This window comes from Dermochelys coriacea, chromosome 4 (genome assembly GCF_009764565.3).
Source record: "Dermochelys coriacea isolate rDerCor1 chromosome 4, rDerCor1.pri.v4, whole genome shotgun sequence".
Classification (NCBI taxonomy): domain Eukaryota; kingdom Metazoa; phylum Chordata; order Testudines; family Dermochelyidae; genus Dermochelys; species Dermochelys coriacea.
In genome coordinates this window covers 13,991,064-14,014,987 of record NC_050071.1, presented here as the reverse complement: position 1 = coordinate 14,014,987, position 23,924 = coordinate 13,991,064, and the positions used below count along the sequence as shown (strand labels likewise).

Below are 23,924 nucleotides of genomic sequence, written 5' to 3'. Positions count from 1 at the left end.
GGTGACCAGACAGCAAGTGTGAAAAATTGGTACAGGGGGTGGGGGTGGGGGGCAATAGGTGCCTATAGAAAAAAAGTCCCAAATATCAGGATTGTCCCTATAAAATAGGGACATCTGTTCACCCTAGTTGACCTTCAGGTGAAGCCACACTGCTTATCTATTCTTCCAGGGTTTTCTTTGGGGTGACAGGGAAAGGTAAGTAGATGAGTGGGGATGGGGTGAAGTTCTGGTGTTAGAAGTGTAGGAGGAGGACTTGAGAAAGTTCTGTTGATTGGATATTGCTTCACTGTAGTATGAATGAATGTACTCAAGCATTGAGCTTTCTATACGTGTATTTTTATCAAATTAATATGGTAGGATATTAGCATTAATTTTCAGATGGAGTTACTCAACTGTAAATATATCTAGCACTGTGAATGAAATTTCAGCTCATGAATGATTACATAGTACAAACTGCAAGGCAACTTTTACAGCTTTCAGTATCTTTTATTCACTTTAATTCGTTTATCTCCAAAAGGAGAAGTCTAACACAAGGAATGTTTGTGAATATTATATTACATTCATTTGTTATATTACATTTCATCATGATCAGATCCATTTAATCTATGTAATAAATGTTTATACATCAGTTAAACACACAGTGTGATAGGCTTTAGATTATAAGCCTTGTTCAATTTTATTTATAAAGCCTACAGACAAATGATTTACATGCCCTAGAACAACAATCATTTGTCATATTCTATAAATTAACATGGAACAAATACATCTAAGAATTAAGTTAATTTCAAATCTGCTAGAAAAAATAAACTGGAATTCTTAGTATGTATTACCTGAGAATATTTGTATCTCCGAGTTATGATTATAATAAGATAATAACCCAACCATGTGGCTCAAAGAAACCTTTGCTAATTAGATAAGCAGAAGCAATCTATTACCACTTATAGCCACCAGGATACCCCAAAGACAAACTGGGCCTTTACTGTCTCTGGTTTGCCAGTAGGATTACTGACGTTACATATGCCTCACTACATGTCCTGCCGTGACATGCTGATGTTTCATCACAGCGTTGAGATGATGTCACTGCCCAGATGTTACCTTAATGGATGCAACGACTGTATGTTGGGAACAACTTGCTTCACTGCAGCATTTGTATTTTAAAAGTTGAAGAGCCAGATGGAGGAAGCAGACTCAAGTTCATTGCTCACTCGATAGGAAGCCTGAAGCACTGAAATCCTAAAATCTAAATGGTCAGTTGAAGTGGTCTTTAGTTCTTCTCCTTTACCGGTGAGTGCTTTGTGAAGACCTGTCAAAATAAAAGACAGTGGGAACTTTATCCTTTCATTAGAATTTTTCTTTCTGGATTTCACATAGAGAGGGCTTGATTTTCCTCTCACACTAGCTATATGCTGTGCCATTCCAGTGGACTTACTCCTGATTTACACCAATTTAAGTCACATCAGAACCAGGGCCATCGAGTACTTGGTAGAACAGTAGGTTAAATTTAAAGGACCAGATTCTGCCAGGGTTAAGCTGATTGGCACCTTAGTCTATGAATAGTCCCATTGCTTTCTATTGGATTACTTGTGGAGTAAGGTGTTACTCAGCGAGGGTAAATGTGGCACAGTCTGGTCCTACAGGATTATGTGATTTCTCAATAGGCATCATGGGTGGCCATTCTTCCCAGCTTTTGAAGCCCAGACATGGGTAAAGATCCCCAAAATTCAGCACAAGTGAGTTTAGTACTGAGCCTGAGACACACAGGCTGCTTAAACAAACTTGTTTTTCTCTTTGAAACAATGCAGTGCATTTGACCTGCTCTTCTGTGTGAAGCAGGGGGTATTGCTGCAAGGGGGGGTTCTGTATACCCCGGATACTTTATACTGTGTCCCAAGAAATATGCCATTTTCTGGGGTTGCAATGCAGGTTACTGAGGACGCTGTGAGCAGTGGTTCAGGCACAGGCTGTGACACTGCAGTGACCATCGAATAGGTGCAAAGTTGTATCTCACTGATGTATAAGAATAAAGTGAGCTCTTAAGCACATGAGAGTTTTTCCCTGTGGACAGATGGGAAACCTACCTTTTCTTGATGAGGGCTCTCATCATCTTCTGTACCGATTTAGAATTAGGGTTTAAGCATTTTTGCTCTCCAGTGGGTTTCATTGTAGCACTTTAATGAACGAAGAAAACAGAATTTATTTCCATATAATGGAAAGGTCACCATTCTCTTTGTAATCTGGGATCAGAGTCTGAATAGCAGGAGTCTGGCCCTTGGTAAGCTGAGTGATACGCTACCTAGTCACCATGAGCTGGGAGGGAATATAAATTTGAAAGGCCTCAAATCAGCTGAAACATTAGAATGATCTACCTGATGTATTTATATGCACCTAGCAAGTGGGATCTAGGTTCTCATCTAGCCTCATGGCCTGATTCCCTACAACCTGTGTAGTCATTTACCCCGTGCCAACTGAGTGCAAAATGCTCCTATTCAGATCTGGGGTCATTGACTAAACAAGGCACAGAGCCCTGGAGAATCCCACCCTCCAGGCTAGTCTTCGGTTGGTGTATTTCCATTGAAGTCTGTGAAGCTGTGTTGATTATACCAGCTGATGACCTGGGCCTTAGTCTCTAGCCTCATTGCACTTCGCTTTGCTTAGAATACGGAGATGGACATCAGAACCTGGGGTTACGTTAAAGGGGGAAAAATCCCCATATTTCCTGCCATTGCAACAAGCAGCCCCTCTGAGTGGTGATACCTGAACAGTTAAGTCATTACTCACATAATCTCAACGTGATCACAGGAAAAGCTCTTGGGAAACACTTCTATTTTTCCTAAGGCTTTTCGCTGAATGAAATCAGAACCTTTCTCTGTACAGCTGCAACGTCCATGTCCAGAGGTCAGCTGCCCTAAAAAAGAAATGTGCCATGAGAGAGAGAGAGATTAGAATGATATTAGATACCTGAGATGCCTTCAGTAAAATATGTTTAAGTTGGAAGAGGAGAGGTTGAAAACACTCCATTTCATCCTCAGGGCTGCAGAGTCATTTGTCCTGCAATTTTACCGTGTGCATATTTACATTAGGACAATGTTACAAAAAGCGTTACACTCTTTTGCCTTCATCTTATTAGTTTTGAAGTCAGAGGGCCTGATTATGCTCTCACACGAATCAATGGAAAACAGGAGTCACCCCGGTGTAAAAGTGATGGGAGTGAATGAACAGAGGGAGCAGTTGGACCTAAAATCATTGTTGCTTACAAAGGGTCTGATCCAACACCCCTTAATATCAGTGGGAAAGTTCCCACTGACTTGAATGTGCTTTGGATGAGGCCCAAACTGTCTTCCTCTGATGATTAAAACAAGACAAAAATATGATAGACTGAGGCTGATTTCACACCTTTACCGGGACAGTCTGGGCAGAAATCCAAGTCTGCCAAAAACTGTCATATTCATTTCCCTGCTAAATACAAGCAGATCAGTCCGAGTCCTGTGTGGACAACACACACCTTCTAGACACAAGCAGAGTGGACAGATGTTTGTGAGTGGCAGTAGAACACAAACCCTGAACTGAGATACTTTTTTGCCACAAAAGTGAAGTTCCAAGTATTTATTCTACACAGCTTTCCAGTTAATTACACCTCTGGCTTTCTCACTGTACTACACGTCTTTTGTGATATTGCTGCCTCTTACCTTGAATTTCAGCTGCAAGCAGGAGCACTGAACAAAGGATAACAGCCCAGGTTCCCTTCATGGTGATGAGAGCGAAGGTTCTTCTGTATTATTCTTGGATGTCTGAGAGAGGTTGAGGAGTGCCTGAGACAAAGTGTTTCCCAGTGTACATTTATACTCTAAGCCTTTTCCCTCCTTTATGCTGATTGGTCTTGATTATTGTCATGACAGCTAAAATAACCAGAGATTATTCAATCTGTGCAGGAAAGTCCCAACACGTGACCATTCTTTTCCTTTGCCAACTGTTCCCTTTTAATTGAAATTCCTGATTTCTTGTAAGGAAACAAACTCGGTTTCACTTTCAGTGAGTCTTAGGAAGTGATCAATGCTCGCCTCTATGTGTGCAGGGAGCGGAGCTGCCTTTATGCTCTCCTAGGCAAAAATAACTCCGGGGAAATTCTTGAAGTGAAAGCCACAAATAAATATCGTGTGGAGTGAGGAATGGGGAGAAGGGAGTCAAATTATCTTAGCTCCTGGCCCTCCATTAAGGGTGCCCTGTTTTCTCATATCTCTTAGGAATCTTGCTCGGAAACATGGACCAAAATTTTCACTTCAAATTCTATGCAAGTGTGAAGGACATACTAATAGGAAAAAAGTGCAGTATTTCTGTTAATATTTAAAGGCCCCAAAGATGAGTCAACTCACATTTGGGATTAAGCCCTGGTCTACACTAGGAATTGAGGTCAAATATAGCAGCGTTAAATCGATTTAACCTTGCACCCGTCCACACGACGAAGCCCTTTTTTTCGACTTGAAAGGCTCTTAAAATCGATTTCCTTACTCCACCCCCAACAAGGGGATTAGCGCTGAAATCGGCCTTGCTGAGTCGAATTTGGGGTACTGTGGACACGATTAGACGGTATTGGCCTCCATGAGCTATCCCAGAATGTTCCATTGTGACCGCTCTGGACAGCACTCTCAACTCAGATACACTGGCCAGGTAGACAGGAAAAGGCCTGCGAACTTTTGAATTTGAATTTCCTGTTTGGCCAGTGTGGCAAGCTGCAGGTGACCATGCAGAGCTCATCAGCAGAGGTGACCATGCAGAGCTCATCAGCAGAGGTGACCATGATGGAGTCCCAGAATCGCAAAAGAGCTCCAGCATGGACCGAACGGGAGATACAGGATCTGATCACTGTATGGGGAGAGGAATCCGTGCTATCAGAACTACGTTCCAGTTTTCGAAATGCCAAAACATTTGTCAAAATCTCCCAGGGCATGAAGGACAGAGACCATAACAGGGACCCGAAGCAGTGCCACGTGAAAGTTAAGGAGCTGAGGCAAACCTACAAGAAAACCAGAGAGGCGAATGGCCACTCCGGGTCAGAGCCCCAAACATGCTGCTTCTATGATGAGCTGCATGCCATTTTAGGGGGTTCAGCCACCACTACCCCAGCCGTGTTGCTTGACTCCTTCAATGGAGATGGAGGCAACATGGAAGCAGGTTTTGGGAACGAGGAAGATGATGATGAGGAGGCTGTAGATAGCTCACAGCAAAAAAGTGGAGAAACCGGTTTTCCCGACTGCCAGGAACTGTTTCTCACCCTAGACCTGAAGCCAGTACCCCCCGAACCTATCCAAGGCTGCCTCCTGGATCCACCAGGCGGAGAAGGGACCTCTGATGAGTGTACCTTTTAAAATACTATACATGGTTTAAAAGCAAGCATGTTTAATGATTAATTTGCCCTGGCATTCGCGGCTCTCCTGGATGTACTCCCTTTCAAAAGGTTTCTGGGGAGGGCAGCCTTATTCCATCCACCATGGTAGGACACTTTACCACTCCAGGCCAGTAGCACATACTCGGGAATCATTGTACAACAAAGCATTGCAGCCTGTGTTTGCTGACATTCAAACTCTTTCTTTATCTCTCTGTGTTATCCTCAGGAGAGTGATATCATTCATGGTCACCTGCTTGAAATAGGGTGCTTTTCTTAAGGGGACATTCAGAGGTGCCTGTTGTTGCTGAGCTGTTTGCCTGTGGCTGAACAGAAATGTTCCCCGCTGTTAGCCACGGGGAGGCGGGAGGGTTGAAGTGCTAGCCACGTGATGGGGGGGAGGCAAAATGCGACCTTGGAACGAAAGCACATGTGCTATGTATGTAATGTTAACAGCAAGGTTTAGCGTGAAAGAGTGTACCCATTGTTCTATAAAATGTGTCTTTTCAAATACCACTGTCCCTTTTTTTTCCTCCACCAGCTGCATGTGTTTCAAGGATCACAGAATCTTCTCCTTCCCAGAGGCTAGCAAAAATTAGAAGGCGAAAAAAATGCAATCGTGATGAAATGTTTTCTGAGCTCATGCTGTCCTCCCACACTGACAGAGCACAGACGAATATGTGGAGGCAGACAATGTCAGAGTGCAGGAAAGCACAAAATGACCATGAGGAGAGGTGGCGGGCTGAAGAGAGTAAGTGGCGGGCTGAAGAGAGGGCTGAAGCTGAAAGGTGGTGGCAGTGTGATGAGAGGAGGCAGGACTCAATGCTGATTCTGCTGGAGGATCAAACTAATATGCTCCAGCGTATGGTTGAGCCACAGGAAAGGCAGTAAGAGCACTGACCGCTTCTACAGCCCCCGTGTAACCAACCGCCCTCTTCCCCAAGTTCCAAAGCCTCCTCACCTAGACGCCCAAGAACGCGGTCGGGGAGCCTCCGGCCACCCAGCCACTCCACCCCAGAGGATTGCCCAAGCAACAGAAGACTGGCATTCAATGAGTTTTAAAGTTTTAAACTTTTAAAGTGCTGTGTGGCCTTGTACTTCCCTCCTCCACCACCCGTCCTGGTGCTTCTCTTCTCCACCACCTCTCCTGGGCTACCTTGGTAGTTATCCCGCTATTTGTGTGATGAATTAATAAAGAATGCATGCATGTGAAGCAACAATGACTTTATTGCCTCTGCAAGCGGTGATCGAAGGGAGGTGGGGAGGGTGGTTAGCTTACAGGGAAGTAGAGTGAACCAAGGGGTGGGGGGTTTCATCAAGGAGAAAGAAACAGAACTTTCACACCGTAGCCTGGCCAGTCATGAAACTGGTTTTCAAAGCTTCTCTGATGCGCACCACACCCTCCTGTGCTCTTCTAACCGCCCTGGTGTCTGGTTGTGTGTAACCAGCAGCCAGGTGATTTGCCTCAACCTCCCAGCCCACCATAAATGTCTCGCCCTTAGCTCTCGCAGATATTGTGGAGTGCACAGCAAGCAGTAATAACAGTGGGAATATTGGTTTCGCTGAGGTCTAACTGAGTCTGTAAACTGCACCAGCGTGCTTCTAAACGTCCAAATGCACATTCTACCACCATTCTGCACTTGCTCAGCCTGTAGTTGAACAGCACGTGACTACTCTCCAGGCCGCCTGTATATAGCTTCATGAGTCATGACATTAAGGGGTAGGCTGGGTCCCCAAGGATAACTATAGGCATTTCAACATCCCCAATGGTTATTTTCTGCTCTGGGAATAAAGTCTCTTCCTGCAGCTTTTGAAACAGACCAGAGTTTCTGAAGATGCGAGCATCATGTACCTTTCCCAGCCATCCCACGTTGATGTTGGTGAAACGTCCCTTGTGATCCACCAGTGCTTGCAGCACTATGGAAAAGTACCCCTTGTGGTTTATGTACTCGCCGGTGCTCCGGTGCCAAGATAGGGATATGGGTTCCGTCTATGGCCCCACCACAGTTAGGGAATCCCATTGCAGCAAAGCCATCCACTATGACCTGCACATTTCCCAGGGTCATTACCCTTGATATCAGCAGATCTTTGATTGCATTAGCTACTTGCATCACAGCAGCCCCCACAGTAGATATGGCCACTCCAGATTGATTCCCGACTGACCAGTAACTGTCTGGCATTGCAAGCTTCCACAGGACTATTGCCACTCACTTTTCTACTGTGAGGGTCTGCTCTCCTCTTGGTATTCTTGCGCCTCAGGGCAGGGGAAAACAAGTCACAAAGTTCCATGAAAGTGCCCTTACGCATGCAAAAGTTTCGCAGCCACTGGGAATCATCCCTGACCTGCAACACTATGCGGTTCCACCAGTCTGTTCTTGTTTCCCAAGCCCAGAATCGGCGTTCCACCGCATGAACCTGCCCCATTAGCACCATGATGCCCACATTGCCAGGGCCCGTGCTTTGAGAGAAGTCTGTGTCCATGTCCTCATCACTCTCGTCACCGCGCTGATGTCACCTACTCGCCGGGTTTCGCTTTGCCAGGTTCTGGTGCTGCATATACTGCTGGATAATGCGTGTGGTGTTTAATGTGCTCCTAATTGCGAAAGTGACCTGATCGGGCTCCATGCTTGCCGTGGTATGGCGTCTGCAGAGAAAAAAGGCGCGGAACGATTGTCTGCTGTTGCTCTGATGGAGGGAGGGGCGACTGACGACATGGCTTACAGGGTTGGCTTACAGGGAATTAAAATCAACAAAGGGGGTGGCTTTGTGAGAAACTGAATGGCCCCTCAAGGATAGAACTCAAAACCTCAAGGATAGAACTCAAAACTAGGTTTAGCAGGCCGTTGATTTCACGGAGGGAGGGAGGAGAAAATGAATAAAAAACAAATCTGGTCTATTTCTTGTTTTGAGCCATTTCATTTATCTTTATACATCTTGCTGGCAGCCGACTGTGCAGTATGAGCGCTAGCCATCGTCATCTCCTGGGTGCTCAGCAGAAGATGGTGCAGTATGACTACCAGTCATCGTCTTCTGCTGGCTGCTGAGACGAAACAAGGGAAATGACCTGGCTGAGTCACTCCCATGTTTGCCCAGGTGCCCCGACCTCATGGAGGTCAGTTAAAAGAGCACCCAGGACTACGTCGACGACGGCTACCAGTCATACTGCACTGTCTGCTGCCAAAAGGCAATAAACTGTTGCTTTATAGCAATGCAGTACCGCGTCTGCCAGCACCCAGGAGACATACGATGACAGTTAGCTGAGCGGGCTCCATGCTTGCCATGGTATGGTGTCTACACAGGTAACTCAAGAAAAAAGGCGCAAAACGATTGTCTGCCCTTGCTTTCACGGAAGGAGAGAGGGAAGGGGGGCCTGATGATATGTACCCAGAACCACCCGCGACAATGTTTTAGCCCCATCAGCCACTGGGCTTTCTACCCAGAATTCAAATGGGTGGTGGAGACTGCGGGAACTGTGGGATAGCTACCCACAGTGCAACGCTCCGGGAAGTCGACGGTTGCCTCGGTACTGTGGACACACTCCGCCGACTACATGCACTTAGAGCATTTGTGTGGGGACACACACAATCGACTATATAAAAACACTTTCTACAAAACCAACTTCTATAAATTTGACCTAATTTCGTAGTGTAGACATACCCTAAGGGACTGGAATTGAGATAATTTGACTCTGTTTTCTCTGACCCACCCCTGAAATATTTTGTGGGACTTTAACTTTAAGAAATCCCCCTGGGTTAGTTTCTCTTTTGAGATCACCCAGACAGCTCCCTGCACACATCCCATGTGCGGGCTGATCATTTCCTAAGAGTCATGGAAAGTGAAACCTACTTAGTGTTCCGATGAGAAAACAGGAGTTTAAATGAAAATGGAACAGCCAGCAAAGACAAAAAATTCCACAGGACTATTGGCTTTTGTGACTTCTCCACCTAGACTGTATGCTCTCTACTTAGTTTAATTTACAAGGCAATATTTTCAGTGATACTTCAGAAGGAGTGTGGTGCTATGTCGTGTAAATACGGGCCCTGGATTCTGGCCTTTAGCAATTGTTGTGCTTTCTGCTCTTTCACAACATATGAAATATGAAGGAACTACACAGGTTCAGTGAAGTTCAAACTGTGGTATATTAAAACTGTGTTAAAATTGTAGGCTTTAACTTTAAATTTCGGGGCGGGGATGGTTCCCCTGGTTCTGCTTGCAGGCCAGAGGGCTCTGTAATGAAGTGTGTGAGCTGGGCCTAATATTAGCAGCAGTGAGTTTGCAGTCAGACAGCCTGTAGTAAGATAGGGTGAGTCATTCCTTGCTGCTTTAGGGAGCAGCCTGCTTTGTCTCCCTCTGTTTTTGGGTTCTTGTGTGATAGAGTTCTGAACTCTAAGACATAAAGAAGTGTTACATTTGAAGGCTGGAGGGCAACATTACAGGAAGAGGCAGACTACCACACAGGCGGCACAGACACCAGCAGGAGACACACACCCACACACACACCCAATGAAGAGAGAGCTGCTACACCACACCTGGCTATAAGAAGGCACCAGCTGACCCCTTCACAGGCCCCTAATCAAGAAAACACTTTAAGCACATACCTAAGTCTTATTTGCATCAGTGGGAACCAACTGATGTGATACAGCATATCTGGGGATTTCTACTCTAACTAAAATAAACTAAGAATTTCCATATTAGAATGGCACACTAAACAGATAACAAGTGATTAGGAAACCGAAAGGGCAACAGAGCTTCCTGCCATTAATACAAAACAACTGGGGCGTAAAAAAAGACATTGTGCTAGAAAATAATGAACTAAAATGGAAGAATCCTTTAGCCTCAAATAATATTCTGCATGTTGAAGGACTGAGTATTTCTTGTGTGAGAAGAGTCATCGATTCCAAGGCCAAAAGGGATCATTGTGATTACCTAGGCCATGTCTACGATATGGGACTATAGCAGCATAGCTACAGTGTTGTAGCTTCGCCACAATAGCCCCATATATAGATGCAGTCTACTGTGACATCACTGTAGGAGCTCCACCTCTCCAAGTGGGCTGTCACTAGGTCAACAGAAGCATTCTTCTGTCACACTAGCTGCATCTACCTGGGAGTAGGGTTGGGGGGTTAGGTCAACATAGCTACATCACTCAGGTGTGTGAAAAATCCAAATCCCTGAGCCATTCCAACCTAAAATTTAGGTCCTAGTCTGACTTGTATTATGCAGGCCATAGAACTTCCCCAAAATAATGCCTTTGGGGCTAGAGTATCTCTTTCAGAGAAACATCCAATCTTGATCTAAAAATTGCCAGTGATGGAGAATCCACCACAACCTTTGGTAAATTGTTTCCAGGTCCAGATTTAGGGGCAGGCAACCCAGAAGACCGCCAGGGGTGCCGGAGTTGGGGGCGCTGGGCTTGGGGTGCTGTTTTTATTGTACAGGTCCTAGCATGCAAATTTATCATCTTATATGACAGGGATAAATCATGCATGCAAATCGCGCATCAAAGTCGTGAAATGGGCTACAAATGCAATAAGAAATGTGTTCAAAATTTTAACAAATGGGCGCAGGGGGAGCACTGAAGATGCACCTCACCTGGGGTGCCATTTGGTACAGGGCCGGGCCGGATTGTTTCAATGGTTAATTACCCTCACTGTTAAAAAAAATATCCTTTTATTCCAGTCTGAATTTGTCTAGCTTCAGTTTCCAGCCACTGGATCATGTTATACCCCAGCACTAAGCTTGACATAAAGATCTGTAAGAGACCCACATGTTTAGAAGAAGTGAATATGGCTTGTCTTTATGGGGAATTTAGTGGCATAATTATACTAGGATATTTATACCGCTGTAGTTATACTGGTATAAATCCCCATGTAGACACACTAATCCCAAAATAAGAGTGCCTTTTTCCAATTTAGTTTATCAGTTTAGAAGCAACTATTTTTATCAATGGCCTGGAAGAGAACATAAAACACGGATAGTTTGTAGGTGACACAAAGATTAGGGGAATGGTGAATAATGAAGAGGACAGATCACTAATACTGAGCAATCTGGATAACTTGATAAACATAGCCAAGTAAACAATAAATATTTCAATATGGCCAAATGTAAAGTTATACACCTATGAGCAAAGAATATAGGCCATACTTGCAGGATGGGGAACTCTATTCTGGGGAGCAGTGATACTGAAAAAGACTTTGGGCTCGTGATGGATAATTAGCTGAACATGTCTTCCTCTGGTGATTAAAACAAGACAAAATATTATAGACTGAGGCTGATTTTACACCCTTACCTTACCTTATCTTACCCTTACCCATGTGCAATGCTGTGGTCAAAAGGTTAATGCAATCCTGTGATGTATAAACAGAGTAGAAGTAAGGAGGTTGTGTTACCTCTGTATTTGGCACTGATGCAATTGCTACTGGAATTTGGTCCAGCTCTGGTGTCCACACTTCAAGAAGGATGTTGAAAAATTGGAGAGGGTTCAGACAAAGCTACAGAAATGATTAAAGGATTAAAAAACATGCCTTATGGTGAGACACAAGGAGCTAAGGCTATTTAGCTTATCAAAGAGAAGGTTAAGCGGTGACTTGATCATAATCTATTAGCACCTACATGGGAACAGGAATTTGATAATGAGCTCTTCATTCTAGCTAATAAAGATACAACAAGAACCAATGTCTGGAAGCTGAAGCTAAACAAATCAGGCTAGAAATAAGATGCACATTTTTAACAGTGAGGGTAATTAACCACTGGAACAATTTACCAAGGGTTGTGGTGGATTCTCCGTTACTGGCAATTTTAAAATCAAGATTGGGTGTTTTTCTAAAAGATCTGCTCTAATTCAACCACAGCTATTGGACTTGAAGCAGGGAAGGTTCATTGCCTGTGTTATGCAAGAGGTCAGACTAGATGATAGCAGTGGTCTCTTCTGGCCTTGGAATCTACTCATCAAATACTTGAGTCAGATGAGTCATTGTCCTGTGGTTAGTTGGCAGCACATGTGTCAGGCTTAGCTCACCTCACACGGTGAAGGGAATCATAGAAATGTAGGGCTGGAAAGGACCTCGAGAGATCATCAGGTCCAGCCCCTTGTGTTGTGGCAGGAACAAGTAAACCTAGACCATCCCTGACATGTGTTTGTCCAACTTGTTTCTAAAAGCTTCCAGTGATAGGGATTCTACGACCTTCTATTCCAGGATCTGTCGCGCTAGGACAGCCTGCCACACAGACTGCCCTGAGTGGGAACCCAAGGACTTGAAGACATCCTGGCAAACTGGCCTCCTCCACTGCCCAACTCCAAGCAGGCAAGCATGAGAGCAGAAGCTTTGGGGTCCCTAGCAGTCCAAGTGGACCAAATTGGACAAAAATAAAACACTGAACTTTCCCACAGAGCAGAAATCCCAAGCTTTGACCCGCTCTAGTGTGGGCTGAGCAGTCTTGAGTGAGGAACTTGAGTTAAGGCCAACCTGGGGAGAAGCCATGAACTGATCTTTGTGATCTTATTGTTATTAAAGCCAAAGTTCAGGGAAGGGGTTTTAGATTTCATAGAACACATGATGTTTTCTTATAGAGCAGGTTGGGAAGATCCGTGCTGACAACTCACACCAAAACAGCATAAGAATTCCCCTCTTCACAGATAAGATAAACAGGATTTGTATATAATACATGCACAAATAAAGCCAAGGTCTTGTACCTAGGCAGCTGGCGATAAGCCTTTGTACACACTTTACCCAAACACATATTTGTGTTTCCTCTAAGTTGAGGTCAAAGTCCAACTTATCCTCAATGATGGCTGGGTGCATAGGCGCTGACTTTGTGGGTTTTCCAGGGCTGGAGCACCCAAGGAAAAAAATTAGTGGGTGCTTAGCACCCACTGGCAGCAAGCTCCCCCACTCCCACCCTGCTGCGCCTTCCATCTGCTGGTGGCCCCACTGATCAATTCCTCCTCCTCCCTCCCAGGGCCTCCTGACCGCCACGATCAACTGTTTCGTGGCATGCAGGAGGCAATGGAAGAGAGTGGGGAGGAGTGAGGACAAGGCATACTCAGAGGAGGGGGCGGAACTGCATGGGAAGAGGTGGGGCAGGGGCAGAACAGGGCAATTATCGAGTGATCCATCCTGTGTCATCCAGTCCCAGCTTCTGATAGTCAGAGGTTTAGGGACACCCAGAGCATGGGGTTGCTTCCCTGGCCATCTTGGCTAATAGCCATTGATGGACCTATCCTCCATGAACTTATCTAGTTCTGTTTTGAAACCAGTTATACTTTTGGCCTTCACAGCATCCTCTGGCAATGAGTTCCACAGGTTGACTGTGCGTTGTGTGAAGAAGTACTTCCTTTATTTGTTTTAAACCTGCTGGCTATTCATTTCATTGGGTTTTTGTGTTATGTGAAGGGGTAAATGACACGTCCTTATTCAGTTTCTTGACACCAGTCATGATTTTATAGACCTTTCTCCTGTCCCCCCTTAGTTGTGTCTTTTCTCAGGGGAACAGTCCCAGCCTTTTTACTCTTGTCTCACACAGGGTATGTCTACACTACGAAATCAGGTCAAATTTATAGAAGTCGGTTTTGTAGAAAGCGTTTTTATATAGTCGAGTGTATGTGTCCCCACACAAATGCTCTAAGTGCATGTAGTCGGCGGACTGTATCCACAGTACCGAGGCAACAGTCAACTTCCGGAGCTTTACACTGTGGGTAGCTATCCCACAGTTCCCGCAGTCTCCACCACCCATTTGAATTCTGGGTAGAAAGCCCAGTGGCTGATGGGGCTAAAACATTGTCGCGGGTGGTTCTGGGTACATATCATCAGGCCCCCGCTCCCTCCCTCCCTCCATAAAAGCAAGGGCAGACAATCATTTTGCACCTTTTTTCTTGAGTTACCTGTGCAGACGCCCCTACCACGGCGAGCATGGAGCCCACTCAGCTAACTGTCACCGTATGTCTCCTGGGTGCTGGCGGACATGGTACTGCATTGCTACACAGCAGCAGTTTATTGCCTTTTGGCAGCACACAGTGCAGTATGACTGGTAGCCGTCGTTGACGTAGTCCTGGGTGCTCTTTTAACCGGGCGCCTGGGCAAACATGGGAGTGACTCAGCCAGGTCATTTCCCTTGTTTCGTCTCATGGCGATTGAGTCCTACCGGCAGTGCACTGTCTTTTAATCTGCAGCCAGCAGAAGATGATGGCCAGCAGTCATACTGCACCGTCTTCTGACGAGCACCCAGGAGGTGATGATGGCTAGCGGTTGTACTGCACAGTCTGCTGCCAGCAAGATGTATAAAGATAGACGAAGTGGCTCAAAACAAGAAATAGACCAGATTTGTTTTTTATTCATTTTCTCCTCCCTCCCTCTGTGAAATCGATGGCCTGCTAAACCCAGTTTTGAGTTCTATCCTTGAGGTTTTGAGTTCTGTTCTTGAGGCGGCCATTCAGTTTCTCGCAAAGCCACCTCCTTTGTTGATTTTAATTCCCTGTAAGCCAACCCTGTAAGCCATGTCGTCAGTCGCCCCTTCCTCTGTCAGGGCAACAGCAGACAATCGTTCCACGCCTTTTTTCTGTGCAGACGCCATACCACGGCAAGCATGGAGCCAGCTCAGGTCACTTTGGCAATTAGGAGCACATTAAACACCACACGCATTATCCAGCAGTATATGCAGCACCAGAACCTGGCAAAGCGAAACCCGGTGAGTAGGCGACGTCAGCGCGGTGACGAGAGTGATGAGGACATGGACACAGACTTCTCTCAAAGCACGGGCCCTGGCAATGTGGGCATCATGGTGCTAATGGGGCAGGTTCATGCGGTGGAATGCTGATTCTGGGCTCGGGAAACAAGCACAAACTGGTGGGACCACATAGTGTTGCAGGTCTGGGATGATTCCCAGTGGCTGCGAAACTTTTGCATGCATAAGGGCACTTTCATGGAACTTTGTGACTTGATTTCCCCTGCCCTGAGGCGCAAGAATACCAAGATGAGAGCAGCCCTCACAGTTGAGAAGTGAGTGGCAGTAGCGCTGTGGAAGCTTGCAACGCCAGACAGCTACCGGCCAGTCGGGAATCAATTTGGAGTGGGCAAATCTACTGTGGGGGCTGCTGTGATGCAAGTAGCCAATGCAATCAAAGATCTGCTGCTATCAAGGATAGTGACCCTGGGAAATGTGCAGGTCATAGTGGATGGCTTTGCTGCAATGGGATTCCCTAACTGTGGTGGGGCCATAGACGGAACCCATATCCCTATCTTGGCACCGGAGCACCAAGCCAGCGAGTACATAAACCGCAAGGGGTACTTTTCAATAGTGCTGCAAGCACTGGTGGATCACAAGGGACGTTTCACCAACATCAACGTGGGATAGCCGGGAAAGGTACATGACGCTCGCATCTTCAGGAACTCTGGTCTGTTTCAAAAGCTGCAGGAAGGAACCTTCTTCCCAGACCAGAAAATAAGCGTTGGGGATGTTCAAATGCCTATAGTTATCCTTGGGGACCCAGCCTACCCCTTAATGCCATGGCTCATGAAGCCAAACATAGGCAGCCTGGAGAGTAGTCAGAAGCTGTTCAGCTACAGGCTGAGCAAGTGCAGAATGGTGGTAGAATGCGCATTTGGACGTTTAAAAGTGCACTGGTGCAGTTTACTGACTCGGTTAGACCTCAGCGAAACCAATATTCCCACTGTTATTACTGCTTGCTGTGCACTCCACAGTATCTGTGAGAGTAAGGGAGAGACGTTTATGGTGGGGTGGGAGGTTGAGGCAAATCGCCTGGCTGCTGGTTACGCACAGCCAGACACCAGGGCAGTTAGAAGAGCACAGGAGGGTGCGGTGCGCATCAGAGAAGCTTTGAAAAGCAGTTTCATGACTGGCCAGGCTACGGTGTGAAAGTTCTGTTTGTTTCTCCTTGAAGAAATCCCTCGCCCCTTGGTTCACTCTACTTCCCTGTAAGCTAACCACCCTCCCCACCTCCCTTCGATCACCACTTGCAGAGGCAATAAAGTCATTGTTGCTTCACATTCATGCATTCTTTATTAATTCATTACACAAATAGGGGGATAATTACCAAGGTAGCCCAGGAGGGGTGGTGGAGGAGGGAAGGACAAGGCCACACAGCACTTTAAAAGTTTAAAACTTATTGAATGCCAGCCTTCTGTTACTTGGGCAATCCTCTGGGGTGTAGTGGCTGGGTGGCCAGAGGCCTCCACAACGTGTTCTTGGGCGTCTGGGTGAGGAGGCTGTGGAACTTGGGGAGGAGGGCAGTGTAGCAGTGGTCTGTGCTCCTGCTGCCTTTCCTGCAGCTCAACCATACGCTGGAGCATATTAGTTTGATCCTCCAGCAGCCTCAGCATTGAATCCTGCCTCCTCTCATCGCACTGTCACCTCCTTTCAGCTTCAGCCCTCTCTTCAGCCCGCCATTTACTCTCTTCAGCCCGCCACCTCTCCTCCCGGTCATTTTGTGCTTTCCTGCACTCTGACATTGTCTGCCTCCATGCATTTGTCTGAGCTCTGTCAGTGTGGGAGGACAGCATGAGCTCAGAGAACATTTCATCGCGAGTGCTTTTTTTTCGCCTTCTGATTTTCGCTAGCCTCTGGGAAGGAGAAGATCCTGTGATCCTTGAAACACATGCAGCTGGTGGAGAAAAAAAAAGGGACAGTGGTATTTGAAAAGACACATTTTATAGAAGAATGGGTACACTCTTTCACAGTAAACCTTGCTGTTAACATTACATACATAGCACATGTGCTTTCGTTCCAAGGTCGCATTTTGCCTCCCCCCACCCCCCGCATGGCTAACAGCGGGGAACATTTCTGTTCAGCCATAGGCAAACAGCCTAGCAGGAACGGGCACCTCTGAATGTTCCCTTAAGAAAAGCACCCTATTTCAACCAGGTGATCATGAATGATATCACTCTCCTGAGGATAACACAGAGAGATAAAGAATGGATGTTGTTTGAACACCAGCAAACATACACTGCAATGCTTTGATCTACAATGATTCCCGAGTACGTGCTACTGGCCTGGAGTGGTAAAGTGTCCTACCATGGTGGATGGAATAAGGCTGCCCTCCCCAGAAACCTTTTGCAAAGGCTTTGGGAGTATATCCAGGAGAGCCATGAATGCCAGGGCAAATTAACCATTAAACATGCTGGCTTTTAAACCTTTTATAGTATTTTAAAAGGTACACTCACCAGAGGTCCCTTCTCCACCTGGTGGATCCGGGAAGCAGCCTTGGGTGGGTTCGGGGGGTATTGGCTTCAGGTCCAGGGTGAGAAACAGTTTCTGGCTGTCAGGAAAACTGGTTTCTCCGCTTGTTTGCTGTGAGCTATCTACAGCCTCCTCCTCATCGTCTTTCTTGTCCATAAAACCTGCTTCCATGTTGCCTCCATCTCCATTGAAGGAGTCAAACAACACGGCTGGGGTAGTGGTGGCTGAACCCCCTAAAATAGCATGCAGCTCATCATAGAAGCGGCATGTTTGGGGTCTGACCTGGAGCAGCCATTCGCCTCTCTGGTTTTCTGGTAGTCTTGCCTCAGCTCCTTAAGTTTCACGCGGCACTGCTTCAAGTCCCTGTTATGGCCTCTGTCCTTCATGCCCTGGGAGATTTTGATAAATGTTTTGGCATTTCGAAAACTGGAACGTAGTTCTGATAGCACGGATTCCTCTCCCCATACAGCGATCAGATCCCGTACCTCCTGTTCAGTCCATGCTGAAGCTCTTTTGCGATTCTGGGACTCCATCATGGTCACCTCTGCTGATGAGCTCTGCATGGTCACCTGCAGCTTGCCACACTGGCCAAACAGGAAATTGAAATTCAAAAGTTCGCAGGCCTTTTCCTGTCTACCTGGCCAGTGCATCTGAGTTGAGAGTGCTGTCCAGAGCGGTCACAATGGAGCACTCTGGGATAGCTCCCGGAGGTCAATACCATCTAATTGCATCCACTACCCCAAATTCGACCCAGCAAGGCCGATTTCAGCGCTAATCCCCTTGTCGGGGGTGGAGTAAGGAAATTGATTTTAAGAGCCCTTTAAGTCGAAAAAAAGGGCTTCGTCATTTGGACGGGTGCAGGATTACATCGATTTAACGCTGCTAAATTCGACTTCAACGCCTAGTGTAGACCAGGGCACAGAAGCTGTTCTATACCTGTAACCCTTTTTGTTTGCCCTTCTTTGTACTTCTTCAAATTCTAATATATATTTTTTTGAGATGGATTAACCAGAAAAGCACACAGTATCCACAGTTTGGACATTCCATGGATTTATATAGTGACATGATGATATTTTCTGTCATATTCTCTATCTCTTTCCTAATGGTTCCTAACATCTTGTTAACTTTTTTTTTTTTTTGACTGCTGCTACACATTGAGCAGATGTTTTCAGGGAACTGTCCACAGTTACTCCAAAATCTCTTTCTTGAGTGATAACAGCTAATTTAGACTCCATCATTTTATAGGTATAGTTGGGATTATGTTTTCCGATGTGTATTACTTTGCATTTATCAACATTGAATTTAATCTGCCATTTTCTTGCCTCGTCTCCCAGTTTGGTGAGATCCCTTTGTAACTCTTCATAGTCAGCTTTGGACCTAACTATCTTGAATAATTTTGTATAGTCTGCAAACTTTGCCACCTCACTATTTACCCCTTTTTCCAGATCATTTATGAATATGTTGAACGACACTGGTCCCACTACATATCCTTGGGGGACCCACTATTTATTTTTCTCCACTGTGAAAGCTGACCATTTATTCCTACCCTTTGTTTCCTAACTTTAACCAGTTACTGATCCATGAGAGAACCTCCTCTCTTAACCCATGGCTGTTTACTTTGCTTAAGAGCTTTTGGTGAGGGACCTTGTCAAAGGCCTTCTGAAAGTCCAGTGGATCAGTGTCATGTCTTTCAGTGTTTCCCACCTTGCCTAAAATATGAGAATATACCTGTAGTGTTTATAGACTGCTCCTTGCTGCACACTGTGCCCAGAATGGCAGGTCCCTAAGGCCTGTTGTGCTCTGGTGCAAGTGTGAATGGAAGTGGCCTGTTAGAACAAGTAGGGTTAAGGACTAGGAGGAAAATCCTGGACTCACTGAAGATTACAGGTCTGCCAATGATGTCTGTGGGGCTGTGATTTCACCTGGTGTCGCTCTCTGCTTGAGTAGTGGTGGTGATCTCCTTGAGCACCTCACTTGAAAAGTGCAGGCTAAAGAAAGGGTGGCTGAGAATGTATTTATCTGAGGAGACATAGGCTTCCGTGTGACCTCCTCATGAAAATGAGGCTGCACATCACCCTCTTTGGTCTCATTCTTGCTGCTGTTTGGGAACAGCTGGTGTCTGGGTAGCCGTACTCTCATCCATGCAGGACTGGTTCCCCTGTGCTCTGCCCATGCCCATCCCTCTTGGCTTTGCACTTCTACACACAACACACTGCACATTTGCTGTGCAGAGTCAGGCAACTTCAAATCAAGATGCCAGGTTTAACCCATGAATCATTTAAAATGTCCTTCCAAACATGCCCAGGGAGCAGAAATGGGTGGGGAAGAACCAGGGCTAAAGCTATCTTACCTGAGCACCTGGCCAGCTCCATGGGCTGATGCTGCAAGGTTCAGTGTTCCTGATCCACAGCCACTGCCTGCAGATAGCTTGAGCTATAGAAACATACTCTCAACTTTGGAGATTCTCCAGTTCAGTCCTCAGCGTTGGCCAACATGCTAGCTGCTGTACATGCTTCCCCTGCATGCTGAGTGGCAAAGGGTGGGATTGTACCTCTTGAAGCACAATCCTTCCCAGAGATTTCTTGGGGCACTGCCCCAACACAGATTACAGTGCACACCTGGGCCCTCTGTTTGGGGAGAAAGAGCTGCGGGACTTCCAAAGCCGAATTTTCAAACATGACCACTACTATTGAGTGCCTCCATTTTTGGGTGCTCATCTTGAGACAGTTTAAAGGGGCTGCTTGCCTTTCAGAGTTAGCGAACGCACACACAGCCTCTTGATTTCTGCAGGAGCTGCAGCCACTCAGCACCACTGAAAATCGGGCCTATGTTTGAGCTGGGGAACCTAGAAAACAAAGCACCCAAAACCAAAGGTCACTTGAAAATGTTGGCCTTAGTTTCTGGACACTGGTCCTCCTCATGTATTTTTTATTTAAACAGAGAGTGCATGCATCCAGAGCATCAGATGGGTGCACTGTAACTAAAAAATTTAATTCAAACTAAGCCCAGAGTGTATATATTGACCTGTCCAACCATGCTGTAAAACTGTGTTTGTACCCCTGCATTCTGGATCTCTCAATAGCTGACCCAAACTGCCTCACCTGATGATGCTGATGATAGAAGATTGTGGGTGTCTTTCACATGGTGCAATGTATTTTGGGATGCCCTCCTGCAAAGAGCCCCAGGAAGGAGGAAGGATAGCCAACCTGGTTGCACAGGCCTTAGGTACAGAAGGAGAGGGGAGTCTAGGGAGAGCTCACTGCCATCCTGCTTTGGATGGTGGCATAGTAGAGACTTGAGGCTGGATGAGGGCCATAGGCCTGATCCAAAGTTCCTTAAAATCAGTGGAGTCTCCCACTGCCTTTAATGAGCTTAAGACCAGGAACCAAGAGGATACAATGGAGGCAAAAGGCAAATGGAGAGGAGGCATAAGGGAAGGCATATGGATAGAAAGAGAATGAAATCAAGAACTTTTAAGAGAAAGTGTTGGCAAACCACAGGAAAATGGCGTGGCAAAGAGCAAAAAAACTCGAGCCTTTTGTGATGTCAGTATATTCCCCAAATGGCCTGTCAAATTTGGTTCTTCCTATGTGAATGACCAAATTGAGGGCCTGATCCTGGCAGATGCAAAGGGCCATCCATCCGCATTGACCTCAAGAACATGAGGCTGCCAAGGGACTTGTGTGTGTTGTCTGCGTCTGTGTGTTGCCAGTCACTGCACCACATGGACAGACATCTCCTACATGTCTAGCCTAATAAATACACCACTTCTAAAGCCACTTCCCCGAAATACCCTCCTGGACTTCCATTTTCTTGTTCACTTATACTAAATGGAGTGTCTGTCTGGAAAAGAAAAGAAAAGAAAAGAAAAGAAAAGAAAAGAAAAGTAGTAAATCCCCGTAAGTTTTGATGTTCTTTCCCAAATCACAGTCTGCGGCTTAAGCAGCTATTGAAGTAACAATTGTGCCCAGGCAGCCTGAAATGATTACCAACAGAAGTAAGTCTCCTACATCCTTTTTACTCAGGAATCCTCTCTGCTTTGCAGAGCTACTAGGAAGCAGCAAGAAAAGGCTGTTGCTCACTAATCCCAGCCAGTTGCCTGGCTTGAAAAATGGTATAACGTATACATCCGTTAACAAGACTTCATTTTAATTTTCTCGCCTTCTATTTAATTTTCTAACATTAAATCAACCGCTCTCTTCCATATTACAGGTCTCCATTCTCCAGTAGCACTGTACATTGCATGAAATATTTGTCTACAAAGGTCAGAACAATTACACTGTGACACACCGGAGGCAAAACGGCACTAAAACATGGCTTTCAGCCTGATTCACCACTGTCTTGCAGCTTGTGTGGCCACCCCAATTGTGCAAAGTAATGTTCTAACCCTGCTATCCCCTCATTTTGCACAGGTGTAGTGACTATGCAGGAAGCAAGTGCAAGCCACTGTTGGGTGCGTTGGGTAAACCCTCTGCGCATCCACAGAATCAGTCTATTACAGCTGCCCTCTGGGTGACTTAGCAGTCTGGGGTTGAATTCCCCCTGGAACTCCTTACATAAAGACTTTTCTTGATAATCAGGCCCTATGTCAAGATAGATAATTAATCAAACAGCCTTTGTTTAATCATGATGTGAAAGCGAGAAATTTCCTGTGTATATATATTTAGGCACCAGGGGAATGCACTTCTCCTCCCCACCCCACCCCCGCTTTGCTTTTGTTTTCTCTATATTGAAATATCTTCATTATAACCGCAGGAGACCCCCACCTTCCCAGTTTCTCTTTCAGTTTGAGTCTTGCTGACACTCTGCTAGCTGCATAACTAAGACAGAAGGGAAAAAATAAGAGATTTTCCATTTTATAAATCTGAGTCATAACCCAATTCTAGGTGATCACTTCCTAAATCTTCTTGGGCTTGATCCTATAAGGTGCTGAACATGGTCTCTGATCCAGCAAGGTCTTTAGTGGACCTACTCTATGCTTCAAGTTAAGCATGTGGCTAACCAGCGAACATCATGATACCCAGGAGAAAGGGGAAGTGTGAGGGAAGATACAGATCAGAAACCTTGATCCGGTGACTGGGACCACCTGTAAGAGGAGGATGAGGGAGTAAAATGAGATTATAGAATTTCTTTGATAAGAAAACTATAGTTTGTATTGATTAAAAACGTGCACTGTGAAGGCCTGAATCAATGAATCAATGGACCAGTAGGACAGAGCACTCTGGCCTCACGCCAGCAAAACGCTGGCAACTGAGAAATAAACAGGACTTGTACCCATCGTGGAAGGACATTGCCATTTTGAAATCCAAAGGTCCTAGCATATCTGCAATCAGCCGAAATGTTATTCTGTCCAAGACCAGCATTGTTCACTTGGGTACATAAGAACGGCCATATTGGGTCAGACCAATGGTCCATCTAGCCCAGTATCCTGTCTTCCAACAGTGGCCAATGCCAGGTGCTTCAGAGGGAATGAACAGGACAGGTAATCATCGAGTGATCCATCCCCCGTCGCTCATTTATAGCCCAGTGAAGTCAATGGAAAGAATCCTATTCATTTCACTAGGCTTTGAATCAATATCTGTATAATAGAACGGAAAGAACTGCAAAAAAATATTCTGTAAATATTTGGTTACTTACAAAAACTAACTTGGATTTGACCATATTTGCAACCATTTTGCACTGGCTCCTTGTGAACAGCTGAGCTTCATTAATACAAAGAATGCTGAACCTGAATATTCACTCAAAGCAAATTTCACATTGTATATGATCATGATATTCAGAATTTGAAATCTGCACAGTTTGTTTTCATAAATCATCGAATCAGGGAGTATACGCAATGCCATGACTTAGGTAACCCTCACAGTGTAAATTCCAGAAACTGAATGCTAAATTTTGACAACAAACTGTTTAAAAAATGCTGTCAAAATGTCAAGGATAATTTTGAAAAAATGAGAGTCTTGCTATATGTCTTTGACATTCCAAGGTGCAATGCAGATCAGCGAGGGGTTGTGACATCCCTCCCCTGCAACCTGGAGCGCCTCACAATGCTTTGCTGCTGTAGCTCCCACAAACAGCCTGAAGGTCACACCCTGAGGGTCTGTGTATAGCTGCGGCCTGCCAGCCACCCTCCGGCTTCCACCTGCGCTGGTTACCACTTGCAGGGTGACCCCAACACACTCCCAGTCCCAAATGTTTCCCCAAAATGTGTGTTCTGCACTGGCCAGCCTTTTCCTGGACAATTCGGATATTTTAGGTCCAGTTGCCCCTGTAAGGGAACAGTATCCAACAGTTTGCTTCTTTAAAAGGAGTTACCTAAACAATTCAGCTTGAATGCAGCACTGGATTAGTTTGA

The 23,924-nt window shown here is 45.7% G+C and overlaps 1 long non-coding RNA gene across 1 annotated transcript; it reads right to left on the bottom strand.

Annotated features, from left to right (window-relative positions):
- Window positions 1-2,091: 2,091 nt before the first annotated feature.
- LOC119855148 lies at window positions 2,092-3,881 on the bottom strand. Its single transcript, XR_006280871.1, has 3 exons — window positions 3,687-3,881; window positions 2,779-2,905; window positions 2,092-2,168 (listed from the first exon to the last, which is right to left on the bottom strand). It is a non-coding gene; the product is annotated as an uncharacterized LOC119855148 (long non-coding RNA).
- Between the last annotated feature and the right edge of the window lie 20,043 nt (window positions 3,882-23,924).